Here is a 14,876-nt window from a genome sequence, read left to right on the forward strand (position 1 = left end):
TGCCTCCTCCATGCATCTCTATGGGAGAGGCCGGGAGGCAGTGTTCGTGCCTCCCCGGCTCCCCCATAGAACTGTATGAGGACAGGGAGGAGACGGGGCGTCACCGTCGACCTCTAGGTCAGCGCTACGCGCCTTAGCACGTTAGGGAGATCTCGGGGGGTCCCAGCGGTCGGACCCCCGCGATCAAACACTTATCCCCTATCTTGTAGATAGGGGATAAGTGTATATTGCGCTGCAGTTGTCCTTTAACCCCTTAAGGACCGGGTGTTTTTCCTTTTTGCTCTTTCATTTTTCCTCCTTACCTTTAAAAAATCATAACTCTTTAAATTTTGCACCTAAAAATCTGTATTATGGCTTATTTTTTGCGCCACCAATTCTACTTTGTAATGATATCAGTAATTCTACCCAAAAATCTACGGAGAAACGGGGAAAAAATCATTGTGCGACAAAATTGAAAAAATACAGCCATTTTGTAAATTTTGGGGGCTTCCGTTTCTACGTAGTACATTTTTCGGTAAAAATGACACCTTATCTTTATTCTCTAGGTCCATACGGTTAAAATGATACCCTACTTGTATAGGTTTGATTTTGTATTAGTTCAGAAAAAAAATCTACACTTAACTACATGCAGGAAAATTAATACGTTTAAAATTGTCATCTTCTGACCCCTATAACTTTTTTATTTTTCCGTGTTCAGGGCGCTATGAGGGTTAATTTTTTGCGCAGTGATCTGAAGTTTTTGTTGGTACCATTTTTGCATAGATCTGACTTTTTGATTGCTTTTTATTAATCTTTTCATGATAGAAAAAGTGACCAAAAATATGTTATTTTGGTCTTTGGAATTTTTTTGCGCGTACGCCATTGACCATGCGGTTTAATTTGTGGTATATTTTTTTAATTCGGAGGTTTCCACACGCGGCGATACCACATATGTTTATTTTTGTTTTTACTTACACAGTTTTTTTTTATTATTGGAAATGCCGGGTGATTCAAACTTTTATTAGGGGAAGGGATAATTCAAAGGTTAATGATTTTTTTTACACTTTTCTTTTGAAATATTATAGCCCCCATAGGGGGCTATAACATTGCATTTACTGATCTTTAACACTGTTCAATGCATCTCCATAGAGATGCAATGATCAATGTTTTCGGCGATCTCAGGCTTGAAGCATTCAATCGGTGATCGGACTGCAGGAAGGAAGGTAAGAGACCTTCCTCCTGTAGTACAGCTATTCGGGATGCCGCGGCGATCCCGAACAGCTCCCTGAGCTAGCTGGGCACTTTTACTTTCAGCCGCGTGGCTCAGCTTTGAGCGCGCGGCTAAAGAGTTAATAGCGCGCGGCACCGCGATCAGTGCCGCGCGCTATTAGAGGCGGGTCCCGGCTTCACTATGATGCCGGGCCTGCCATGATATGATGCGGGGTCAGCGTGGGACCACGCGTTATATCACGGGAGCGGGACCAAGGACGTACTCATACGTCCTTGGTCCTTAAGAGGTTAATACAAATTTTTACCTGGGGTGCTCAAACTTTTGATCCCCACTGCTGTACATCTACTACAGTAATGTATTATTCATTGGTGCTGCAGAATTTCTGCAAAACTGTAAACTTTTTCATTCTTTTAGCGGAATTCCATACGGACTGCATAGCTTTCAATAGTGATACCACATGTACACCCAGTCCTAGCACCAATGGATTTCGGAATTCAGAATTTCTCCCCTCAGAAATTCTGAAGTGTGAATAGACCATGGGGGAGATTTATCAAAACCTGTCCAGAGGAAAAGTTGCCTTGTTGCCCATAGCAACCAATCAGATCCCTTCTTGTATTTTTTGACAAGGCCTCTGCAAAACGAAAGAAGCGATCTGATTGGTTGCTATGGGCAACTAGGCCACTTTGCCTCTGCACAGGTTTTGATAAGTCTCTCCCCATAAGTACAATAAATGGTATAAAGTGCAAATGCAACTTGGTTGCATTATACTATTGTATATCATAGGGTTGGAGAAATAACCAGTGTCAGAAGTTTTGAAATGGGAGATTCATTGAAAAATGTAATTAAAAAAAACCTTGCCCACTATCTTTCAAAGTGATCTAGATCAAATGTAGTTGCTATAGGCAAAAGATACAAGTCTTTTGCTTTAGTTTTTTCTAATTCACACCCATTTATTTTTTAATTATAATTTTTTATTAGAAACAAGATAATATTTCACAGATAGATTGTTAATTCAAAGCCATTACACCTGAATTATGATCAATACTTAAATTTTATTAGGCTTAACTTAGGGTCTCTGACTGTGATTGATACTTTGTCTGTGGTTCGGGACTGGCACTCCAACTGGTCTCTTGCGGGATAGATGGTTTCCAGTGCTGGCACTTTGTTTTTACTTTGATATAATATACATACTATAAATATTCAAACAAAAAAATGTTGAAATGGTACAAACTTATGGAAACATGCAGCAGCATCGCCATCTAGTGGCACTTGTGAGACTGAGCCATGTACAGTCAGCTAAGGTGAGATATTCATTGCTATGCTTTCTCAGAATACCTGTGCCTATTTTCTGAATATTGCAGTGTCTGTGTTGTGACATTTTTTTTCTTTATCTGCAAAAAAAAAAAAATGTTCTTACAGATATTTGCTCATCTGTTTAGTTTTTTTTTTTTTTTTGTTTTTTTGGAACTACACGTGGAGGATCTATACATTTGAACATTCACATGTTGACCACTTTGCTTGAACTTTCTATTGTTATCCCTTTTTTTTTTATCCCTTTTGGACTGGGACAATGTTTATTTTTGCGTTTTTGATTTTTTTTTCTCCTCTCATTTAAAGGGGTACTCCCCTGGAAAATAATCAACTGGTGCCAGAAAGTTAAACAGATTTGTAAATTTGTTCTATTTAAAAAGCTGCTGTTTGCTCCACAGGAAGTTATTTTCTTTTCAAATTTCCTTTCTGTCTGACCACAGTGTACTCTGCATTTTAGGAACTGTTCAGAGTAGGAGCAAATCCCCATACCAAACCTCTCCTGCTCCAGACAGTTCCTAAAATTGACAGAGGTGTCAGCAGAGAGCACTGTGGTCAGACTGGAAAGGGAAAGAAAAAAAAGAAATTAACTTCTTGTGGAGCAAATAGAAATTGATAAGTAATAGAAGGATTAAAGATTTTTAAATCTATATATATATAAAACTCTATGGGGGAGATGTATCAATGTTGTTATTGGTAGACGTTTTTTGTAGATCATTTTGGTTGGTCTAAATTTGGTGCATTTTCTCCAAATTTATCAAACTTGTGCAAGCCCCATGATAAATTTCGTGCAATGGTCTAAATCTCCACACAGTTCTATTTGTAGACCTGTTTTACAACTCACAGGAAAAGTGGTGTATCCTGGATGCTGAGCTTTTGTTCTATTGTTTTTCAGGATTCCACTGAGGTTTTTTTTTGTCCACCAGCAAAAACGCCTGAAAAACGGTCCCAGCTTTTCCTGCATTTTGGTAATTTTTCTTGGGGGAGATTTATCAAAAACTGTGCAGAGGAAGAGTAGTGCAGTTGCCCATGGCAACCAATCAGATTGCTTCTTTAAAAAAATGAAAGGAGCGATCTGATATGTTGCTATGGGCAACTGCACCGCTCTTCCTCTACATAGGTTTTGATTAATCTCCCCCCTTGTGTTTTTTCTTGCATTTTTGCTGGTGTGAGGAAACAAAAATTTTTGTACCCTGTGTGCATTTTTTTCACTGCCTTCAGGTACTACTCCAAGGGTCGGATGCAGAGTGCCCGCCCCACGAAGTGTAAGGAGGTAAGGAGTGATGTATAGCATATACATATACAGGGTGCAGAGCATCACTACTTACCTCCGCCCGCTGTATAGTATACAGGGGGCATAGTGTATCCATGTATACTATACAGGAGCCCAGCAAGGAAAGAGATAACCCACACTGGTGCTGAGCAGTTCTAAGTTAAATCTTTGTGCGCTCTCCTGTAAATACAGCCATCTATAGATGACTGTATATACAGGATACAGTAGTCAGACAAGAACAATTGGAGGCTCCCTGTTACACACTGCAGTATGGGCGCACTCCCAAGGTGAGATCGCAAATGATGCCCTAACCTTTTTTTTTTCTCATTTCAGATACGTGAATGGGGAGGACTACGTCAGATTCAGTGTATTGCGATGATGACCAGCTTTTTTTATGTCAATAAAAGGTTTAATGAGGGCTGTGTGGGGAGTGTTTTTTTTTAAATAAATTTTTTTTCAATGTGTCGTGTTTTTTTATTGAATTTTTCATGCTTAGTAGTGGAAGCTGTCTTGTAGACGGAATCTATTACTAAGCCGGGCTTAGCGTTAGCCCCAAAAACAGCTAGCGCTAACCCCCAATTTTTACCCCATTACCCACCACCACAGGGTCGCAGGGAAGAGCCAGTACCAACAGGCCTGGAGTGTCAAAAATAGCACTCCTGGGCCTAGGCGGTAACAGGCTGGGGTTATTTAGTTTGGGGAGAGCCAGTAACAATGGTCCTCGCCCACCCTGGTAAGTCAGGCTGTTGCTGATTGGTTGGTATCTGACTGACACTGAAAATATGGGGAACCACACACTTTTTTTTATTACAAAAAGAACAACAACACATAGGGTTACCCATATTTTCAGTGTCAGTCAGACACCAACCAATCAGCAACAGCCTGACGTTACCAGGGTGGGCGAGCACCATTGTTACTGGCCTTCCCCAGCCTAAATAACCGCAGCCTGTTACCGCCTAGGCCAAGGAGCGCTATTTTTGACGCTTCGGGCCTGTTGGTATTGGCTCTTCCCGGCACCCCTGTGGTGGTGAGTACCGGGGTAATAATTGGGGGTTAGCGCTAGCTGTTTTGGGGGCTAACGCTAAGCCCAGCTTAGTAATAGATTCCGTCTACAAGACGGTTTCCACTACTAAGCCGGAAATTTCAATTATAAAAAACAAAACACATTAAATAAAAAATTTATTTAAAAAAACACTCCCCAAAGCCCTCGTTAACCCTTTTATTGACATTAAAAAACGCTGATCATCGTCACAGTCCACCGAATCTCAGGTAGTCCTCCGCATTCACGTATCTGAAATGACAAGAAAATAAATACACGAAAAATGGGTTAGTACATTTTTGGGCTCTCCCCTGGGGAGAGGGCACATAATGCAGTGTGTTCCTAAAGAGGGAGCCTCCAATTGTTGCTAAACTACAACTCCCATCATGGGGGCTACAACTCCCATCATGACCACAGTGCTCTCTGCTGACATCTCTGTCCATTTTAGGAACTGTTCAGAGCAGCATATGTTTTCTATGGGGATTTTCTCTTACTCTGGACAGTTCTTTAAATGGACAGAGATGTCAGCAGAGAGCACTGTGGTCATGATGTCAGCAGAGAGCTCTGTGTTCCAAAAAGAAAACCATTTCCTCTGTAGTATTCAGCAGCTAATAAGTGCTGGAAGGATTACAATTTTTTAAAAGAAGTAATTTACAAATCTGTTTAACTTTCTGGCACCAGTTGATTAAAAAAAAAAATAATTTCCACGGGCCAGCCAATTTTCACTGTAGGACCCGGCCATTATTTGCACATCTGACCACTGTCACTTTAAACATTAATAACTCTGAGATGCTTTTAACTTTCATTCTGATTCTGAGATAGTTTTTTCGTGACATATTCTACTTTATGTTAGTGGTAAAATTATGTCGGTACTTGCATCATTTCTTGGTGAAAAATTCCAAAATTTGATGAAAAAATTGAAAATTTTGCATTTTTCTAACTTTGAAGCTCTCTGCTTATAAGGAAAATGAATATTCCAAATAAATGATATATTGATTCACATATACAATATGTCTACTTTATGTTTCCATCATAAAGTTGACATGTTTTTACTTTTGGAACACATCAGAGGGCTTCAAAGTATAGCAGCAATTTTCCAATTTTTCAAAAAATTTTCAAAATCGAAATATTTCAGGGAACAGTTCTGTTTTGAAGTGGATTTGAAGGGCTTTCATATTAGAAATACTCCACAAATGACCCCATTATAAAAACTGCACCCCTGAAAGTATTCAAAATGACATTGAAAAGGTTTGTTAACCCTTTAGGTGTTTCACAGGAATAGCAGCAAATTGAAGGAGAAAATTTTAAATCTTAATTTTTTACACTGGCATGTTCTTGTAGACCCAGCTATTGAATTTTTCCAAGGGGTAAAAGGAGAGAAATCTTCCTAAAATGTGTAACCCAATTTCTCTCGAGTAAGAAAATACCTCATATGTGTATGTCAAGTGTTCGGTGGGCGCAATAGAGGGCTCAGAAGGGAAGGAGCGACAGTCAGATTTTGGAGAGTGAGTTTTTCTGAAATGGTTTTTGGGGGGCATGTAACATTTAGGAAGCCCCCATGGTGCCAGGACAGCAAAAAAAAAAAAACACATGGCATACTATTTTGGAAACTACACCCCTAAAGGCATGTAACAAGGGGTCCAGTGAGCCTTAACACCCCACAGTTGTTTGACGACTTTTTGTTAAAATTGGATGTGTAAATGATTTTTTTTTCCACTAAAGTGCTAGTTTCCCCTCAAATTTAAAATTTTTACAAGGGAAAATAGGACAAAATGACCCCCAAAATTTTTAACCCCATCTCTTCTGAGTATGGAAATACCCCATGTGTGAATGTCAAGTGCTCTGCTGGCGCACTACAATGCTCAGAAGAGAAGGAGCACCATTGAGCTTTTGGAAAAAGAAAATTGTTTGTAATGGAAGTCAGGGGCCATGTGCGTTTACAAAGTCCCACGTGCTGCCAGAACAGGGGACCCCCCCCCCACATGTGACCCTATTTTGGAAACTTCACCCCTCACAGAATTTAATAAGGGGTGCAGTCAGTATTTACACCCCACTGGTGATTGACAGATCTTTGGAACAGTGGGCTGTGCAAATGAAAAATTAAATTTTTCATTTTCACGGACCACTGTTTCAAATATCTGTCAGACACCTGTGGGGCGTAAATGCTCATTGTACCTCTTATTACATTTCCAAAATGGGGTCACATGTGGTGGGAGGGTCCATTGTTCTGGCACTATGGGGGCTTTTTAAACATACGTGGCCTTCAATTCAGGACAAATTTTCTCTTTAAAAGCCTAATGGCACTCCTTCTCTTCTGAGCATTGCAGTTCGCCCGCAGAGCACTTTACATCCACACATGGGGTATGTTCTTATTCAGAAGAAATGGAGTTACACATTTTGGGGGCTTTTTAACTATTTTCCCTTGTGAAAATGAAAAATTTAGGGTAACACCAGCATTTTAGTGAAAAAAATGTTTTGTTTTTTTTTCCATCCAACTTTGAAGAATTTTCACGTTCCGTGAGGGGTGTAGTTTCCAAAATGGGGTCACATGTGGGTATATCTTTTTTTGCTTTTATGTCAGAACCGCTGTAAAATCAGCCACCCCTGTGCAAATCACCAATTTAGGCCTCAAATGTACATAGTGTTCTCTCACTCATGAGCCTTGTTGTGTGCCCGCAGAGCATTTTACGCCCACATATGGGGTATTTCCGTACTGTTAGTGTAAAATTTTATATTTTTTTTTACACTAAGAGGCTGGTTTAGCCCCCAACTTTTCCTTTTCATAAGGGGTAAAAGGAGAAAAAGCCCCTCAAAATTTGTAGTGCAATTTCTCCCGAGTACGGTAATACCCCATTTGTGGCTCTAAACTGTTTCCTTGAAATACGACAGGGCTCTGAAGTGAGAGAGCTCCATGCGCATTTGAGGACTAAATTAGGGATTGCATAGGGGTGGATATAGGGGTATTCTACGCCAGTGATTCCCAAACAGGGTGCCTCCAGCTGTTGCTAAACTCCCAGCATGCCTGGACAGTCAGTGCCTGTCCGGAAATGCTGGGAGTTGTTGTTTTGCAACAGCTGAAGGCTCCATTTTGGAAACACTGCCATACAATTCATTTTTCATTTTTATTGGGGGGACAGTGTAAGGGGGTGTATATGTTGTGTTTTACCCTTTATTATGTGTTAGTGTAGTGTAGTGTTTTTAGGGTACATTCTCACTGGCAGGTTACGGTGAGTTCCCCGCTAGGAGTTTGCGCTGCGGCGAAAAATTTGCTGCAGCCCAAACTTCAAGCAGGAAACTTACTGTAAACCTGCCCGTGTGAATGTACCCTGTACGTTCACATGGGGATGCAAACCTCCAGCTGTTTTGAAAACTACAACTCCCAGCATGTACTGACAGACCGTGCATGCTGGGAGTTGTACTTTTGCAACAGCTGGAGGCACACTGGTTGGAAAACCTTCAGTAAGTTCCTGTACCTAACTCAGTATTTTTCCAACCAGTGTGTCTTCAGCTGTTGCAAAACCACAACTCCCAGCATGTACTGATCACCGAAGGCCATGCTGGGAGATGTAATTATGCAACAACTGGAGGTGCGTAACTACAACTCCCAGCATGCTGAGACAGCTGTTTGCTGTTTGGGCATGCTGGGATTTGCAACATCTGGAGGGCTACAGTTTAGAGTCCACTGCACAGTGATCTCCAAACTGTTAACCTCCAGATGTTGCAAAACTACAAATCCCAGCATGCCCACACAGCAAACTGCTGTGTGGGCATGCTAGGGGTTGTAGTTTTGCAAGATCTAGAGGGCTACAGTTTGAAGATCACTGTGCAGTGGTCTCTAAATTGTAGACCTCCAGCTGTTGCAAAACTACAACTCCCATCATGCCCAAACAGCTGTTTGGGCATGCTGGTAGTTTTAGTTTTGTAACATCTGGAGGGCTATAGTTTAGAGACCACTGTTAGTGGTCTCAAACTGTAACCCTCCAGATATTGCTAAGCAATTCACCGGCTTCCGTAGAATCCAGGGAGCCAGCAGCACGACATCGCCACCCGTCGATCACTGTCGCCCGCAGCCTCTGCAGATCGGTAAGTGACCTTCAACGCCAGTTCCTGTCGGTTTCCCCGTCCTGCCCCGCCTATTGTGGGTGGGAAGAACGGGGAAACCAAAAGTAAACCCCCCCCGATCTGCTATTGGTCGTTGCGTCTATACGACCAATAGCAGGGATAGGAGGGGTGGCACCCCTGCCACCTCACTCCTATCCCTTCAGGGGGATCGTCGGTGTCTTGGACAACCGCGATCCCCCTTATATTCCGGGTCACCATAGACCCGTAATGACCCGAATCGCGCATGGGGGGTCTGATGACCCCCCTGGGTGTTTGTACGGGATGCCTGCTGAATGATTTCAGCAGGCATCCCGGTCCGATCCCCGCCCGGAGCGCTGCGTGGGTGGAATACTCCATGACGTACGCATACGTCATGGGTCCTTAAGTACCAGGGTGTCATGACGTACGCGTACGTCAAGGGTCCTTAAGGCACCCTGGTACTTAAGGACCCATGACGTACGCGTACGTCATGGGGAATTCCGGTCCCCGCCGCGCACCGGGTGGGGATCGCACCGGGATGCCTGCTGAAATCATTCAGCAGGCATCCCGTGCAAATGCCCAGGGGGGTCATCAGACCCTTCCATGTCGTAGATCACGGCAAATCCAGGTAATATGGGTCTATAGTGACACGGTGACATGGAAAATAAGGGGGATCTGGGTTTTCCAAGACACCCCTGGTCCGCCTGAAGGGATAGGAGTGAAGTTTAAGGGGTGCCACCCCTCCTATCCCTGCTATTGGTCAAATAGACACGACGACCAATAGCAGATCGGGGGTGGGGGGTTAACTTTCGGTTTCCCCATTCTGCCCACCCACAATAGGCGGAGCAGAACGGGGAAATGACAGAGAACTGGAGACGTAGTCCACTTACCCATCCATGGCAGCGGAGGCGACGATCGACGGTGGAGATCGGCGGGTGGCGATGTCGTGTGGCTGGCTCCCTGTTTCCTGCGGAAGCTGGTGAGTTGCTTAGCAACATCTGTAGGGCTACAGTTTGAGACCACTGCACAGTGATCTCCAAACTGTGACCCTCCAAATGTTGCAAAACTACAACTCCCAGCATGCCCAGACAGCTGTTTGGGCATGCTGGGATTTGTAGTTTTGCAACAGCTGGAGGGTCACAGTTTGAGACCACTATACAGTGATCTTCAAACTGTGATCCTCCAGATGTTGCAAAACTACAACTCCCAACATGCCCGGACAGCTATCTAGGCATGCTAGGATTTGTAGTTTTGCAACATCTGGAGGGTCACAGTTTGGAGATCACTATGCAGTGGTTTCTAAACTGCAGCTCTCCAGATGTTGCAAAACTGCAAATAAAAGCATGCCCAGACAGCAAACAGCTGTCTCGGCATGCTGGGAGTTGTAGTTGCGTACCTCCAGCTGTTGCATAACTACATCTCCCAGCATGCCCTTCAGCAATCAGTACATGCTGGGAGTTGTAGTTTTGCAACAGCTGGAGGCACACTGGTTGGAAAATACTGAGTTAGGTAACAGAAACTAACTGAACGAGTGTGCCTTCGGCTGTTGCAAAAGAACAACTCCCAGCATGCACGGTCTGTCAGTACATGCTGGGAGTTGTAGTTTTGAAACAGCTGGAGGTTTGCCCCCCATGTGAATGTACAGGGTACATTCACACGGGCAGGTTTACAGTAAGTTTCTTGAAGTTTGAGCTGCGGCAAATTTTTCGCCGCAGCGCAAACTCCTAGCGGAAAACTCACCGTAACCCGCCAGTGCGAATGTACCCTAAAAACACTACAGTACACTAACACATAATAAAGAGTAAAACACTACATATACACTCCCTTACACTGTCCACCCCCAATAAAAATGAAAAACGTATTGTATGGCAGTGTTTCCAAAATGGAGCCTCCAGCTGTTGTAAAACAACAACTCCCAGCATTTCTGGACAGCCACTGACTGTCCAGCTATGCTGGGGGTTTAGCAACAGCTGGAGGCACCCTGTTTGGGAATCACTGGCTTAGAATATCCCTATGACCACCTCTATGCAATCCCTAATTTAGTCCTCAAATGCGCATGGCGCTCTCTCATTTCAGAGCCCTGTCGTATTTCAAGGAAACAGTTTAGAGCCACATATGGGGTATTTCCGTACCCAGGAGAAACTGCACTACAAATTTTGGGGGGCTTTTTCTACTTTTATCCCTTATGAAAAGGAAAATTTGGGGGCTACACCAGCCTGTTAGTGTAAAAAAATTTAAAAATGTTACACTAACATGCTTGTGTTGCCCCATACTTTTTATTTTCACAAGCGGTTAAAGTAAAAAAGACCCCCAAAATTTGTAACGCAATTTCTCCTGAGTAGGGAAATACCCCATATGTGGGCGTAAAATGCTCTGCAGGCGAACAACAAGGCTCAAGAGTGAGAGCGCACTATGTACATTTGAGGCCTAAATTGGTGATTTGCACAGGGGTGGCTGATTTTACAGCGGTTCTGACATAAACACAAAAAAAAAAACATACGCACATGTGACCCCATTTTGGAAACTAGACCCCTCACGGAACTTAACAAGGGGTATAGTGAGCCTTAACACCCCACAGGTGTTTGATGAATTTTCGTTAAAGTTGGATGAAAAAAAAAAAAAATTTTCACTAAAATGCTGGTGTTACCCTAAATTTTTCATTTTCACAAGGGAAAATAGGAAAAAAAATCCCCTCAAAATTTGTAGCCCCATTTCTTCTGAGTAAGAACATACCCCATGTGTGGATATAAAGCGCTCTGCTGGTGCACTACAATGCTCAGAAGAGAGGGAGAGCCATTGGGCTTTTGAAGAGAACATTTGTCCGGAATTGAAGGCCCAGTGTGTTTACAAAGCCCCCATAGTGCCAGAACAATGGACCACATGTGACCCAATTTTGGAAACAACACCCCTCACAGAATGTAATAAGGGGTGCAGTGAGCATTTACGCCCCACAGGTGTCCGGCAGATTTTTAGAACAGTGGTCCGTGAAAATGAAAAATGTAATTTTTCATTTGCACAGCCCAATGTTCCAAAGATCTGTCAAACGCCAGTGGAGTGTAAATAATGACTGCACCCCTTATTAAATTCTGTGAGGGGTGTTGTTTCCAAAATGGGGTCACATGTGTGTGGGGGGGGGGTCCACTGTTCTGGCACCACGGGGGGCTTTGTAAACACACATGGCCCCTAACTTCCATTCCAAACAAATTCACTCTATAGAAGCTCAATGGCACTTCTTCTCTTCTGAGCATTGTAGTTCGCCAGCAGAGCACTTGACATCCACACATGGGGTATTTCCATACTCAGAAGAAATGGGGTTACACATTTTGGGGGTCATTTTCTCCTATTACCCCTTGTAAAAATGTAAAATTTGAGAGAAAACCAGCATTTTTTTTTCATTTACGCATCCAACTTTAACAAAAAGTCGTGAAACACTTGTGAGGTGTTAAGGCTCACTATACCCCTTTTACGTTCCTTGAGGCGTGTAGTTTCCAAAACAGTATGCCATGTGTTTTTTTTTTTTTTTTTTGCTGTGCTGGCACCATAGGGGCTTCCTAAATGCAACATGCCCACCAAAAACAATTTCAGCAAAATTTGCTTTCCAAAAGCCAAATGTGACTTCTTCTCTTCTGAGCATTGTAGTTTGCCTGCAGAGCATTTTACATCCTAACATGGGGTATTTCCATATTCAGAAGAGATGGGGTTACAAATTTGGGGGGGCATTTTCTCCCATTACCTTTTGTAAAAATGGTAAATTTGGGGAAAAAACTGCACTTTATTTACACATCCAACTTTAACGAAAAGTCGTCAAACACCTGGGGGGGGGGGGGTGTTAAGGCTCACTGTACCCCTTGTTACGTGCCTTCAGGTGTGTAGTTTCCAAAATGGTATACCATGTGGAGGGTTTTCTGCTGTTCTGGCACCATAGGGGCTTCCTAATTGCGACATGTCCCCCAAAAACCATTTCAGCAAAATTCACTCTCCAAAATCCCATTGTCGCTCCTTCCCTTCTAAGCCCTCTACTGCGCCCGCCGAACACTTGACATACACATAAGAGGTATTTCCTTACTCAAGAGAAATTGGGTTACAAATTTTGGGGGGCTTTTTCTCCTATTACCCCTTGCAAAAATTCAAAAACTGGGTCTACAAGAACATGCCAGTGTAAAAAATAAAGATTTAGAATTTTCTCCTTCAATTTGCTGCTATTCCCCTGAAACACCTAAAGGGTTAACAAACCTTTTGAATATCATTTTGAATACTTTGAGGGGTGCAGTTTTTATAATGGCGTCATATATGGGGTATTTCTAATAAGAAGGCCCCTAAAATCCACTTCAAAGCTGAACTGGTCCCTGAAAAATTTCGATTTTGAAAATTCTGTGAAAAATTGGAAAATTGCTGCTATACTTTGAAGCCCATATGTCTTCCAAAAGTAAAAACATGTCAACTTTACAATGCAAATATAAAGTAGACATATTGTATATATGAATCGATATATAATTTATTGGGAATATCCATTTTCCTTATAAGCAGAGAGCTTCAAAGTTAAAAAAAATGCACCATTATTAATTTTTTCATAAAATTTTGGAATTTTTCACCAAGAAATGATGCAAGTATCGACAAAATTTTTACCACTAATATAAAGTAGAATATTTCTCGAAAAAACAGTCAGTATGAAAGGTAAAAGCATCCCAGAGTTATGACAGGCATAACCCTGTTAAAGATAAATTCAACTTGGTGTATTTAAAGGGAATCTGTCTGCTGTATTTGCTGCCAAGATATGCAGACACCATAGGATAGCTATTACTATAACTTTTTCTTTGCTCAAACCTGTCACATATCCTCTTCTTCCCCCCACCTCCTCCTTCCCTTACCCCAGCCCTCAGGTAGGAAGAAAATATGTTGTGCTTTCTTTTCTTTATGATTTTGAGACAAATGCACATAGGGAGCAACAGTGTGGAATAAAGCTAATAACAAATATGTAGGATGTAGGGTTGGCATGCTGGGACAGCTGTTGGCATGCTGGGAGTTGACGTTTTGAAACATCTGGAGGGCCTCAATTTGAGATAATTGGTGTATAAGGTCTATCTATCTATATATCTAATTGTTTAACCGGTTGCCGTCTAAGGACGAGCCGGCTCGTCCCTGACACGGCAAGTGGTGTATGGCATGGGCTCCTGACTCAAGCCCACGCCATACCTACCGGCCCCCAGCTGATTCCTGTAGCTGGGGGCCAGCGTTAATAGCCGGCATGTGGCGAACACTACATCCAGCTATTAACCCAAAGTTGACAGTGGCATCTAAAGGGACAATTTAACCATCCCTGGTGGTGTAGTGCAGTAGATCGCCCTCCCCACAGCACGGTGTGGAGGTAACCAGAGGGCTTACCTCTCCTGCTGCTGCTGTCTCAGCTCTGTCATTGATAGAGCCTACCTTAACCAGGCTTTATCAATCAGGCGCAGAGCACACAGATCTGTATGATCTGTATGAGCAATCTACTGATTCCTCCTAAAAGTCCCCTAAAGGGACTAAAAGTGTAAAAAAAAAAGTTAAATAAAAAGTTTAAAAACACACCCACTAAACCCTTCCATATTTAAAGTTTGAATCACCCCCCTTTTCCCAAATTCCATATAAAAAATATGTAGACATAATAAAAAATAAACATATGTGGTATCGCTGCATGCGTAAATGTCCAAATTACAAAAATATAATGTTAATTAAACCACACGGTCAATGGCGTAGACGTAAAAAAAAATTCCAAAGTCCAAAATTGCATGGTTTTTGGTCACTTTGTATACCCTAACAAAATGTATAAAAAGTGATCAAAAATCCCATTAAAACAAAAATGTCATACGGCCCCGTATATGGAAAAATTTTAACGTTATAGGGGTCAGAAGATGACAATTTTACACATACATTTGTGGTGCATGTAGTTATAATAGTAAAATAAAATAAAACCTATATAAATTAGG

This window comes from Hyla sarda, chromosome 1, assembly GCF_029499605.1.
Source record: "Hyla sarda isolate aHylSar1 chromosome 1, aHylSar1.hap1, whole genome shotgun sequence".
NCBI classification, from domain to species: Eukaryota; Metazoa; Chordata; class Amphibia; order Anura; family Hylidae; genus Hyla; species Hyla sarda.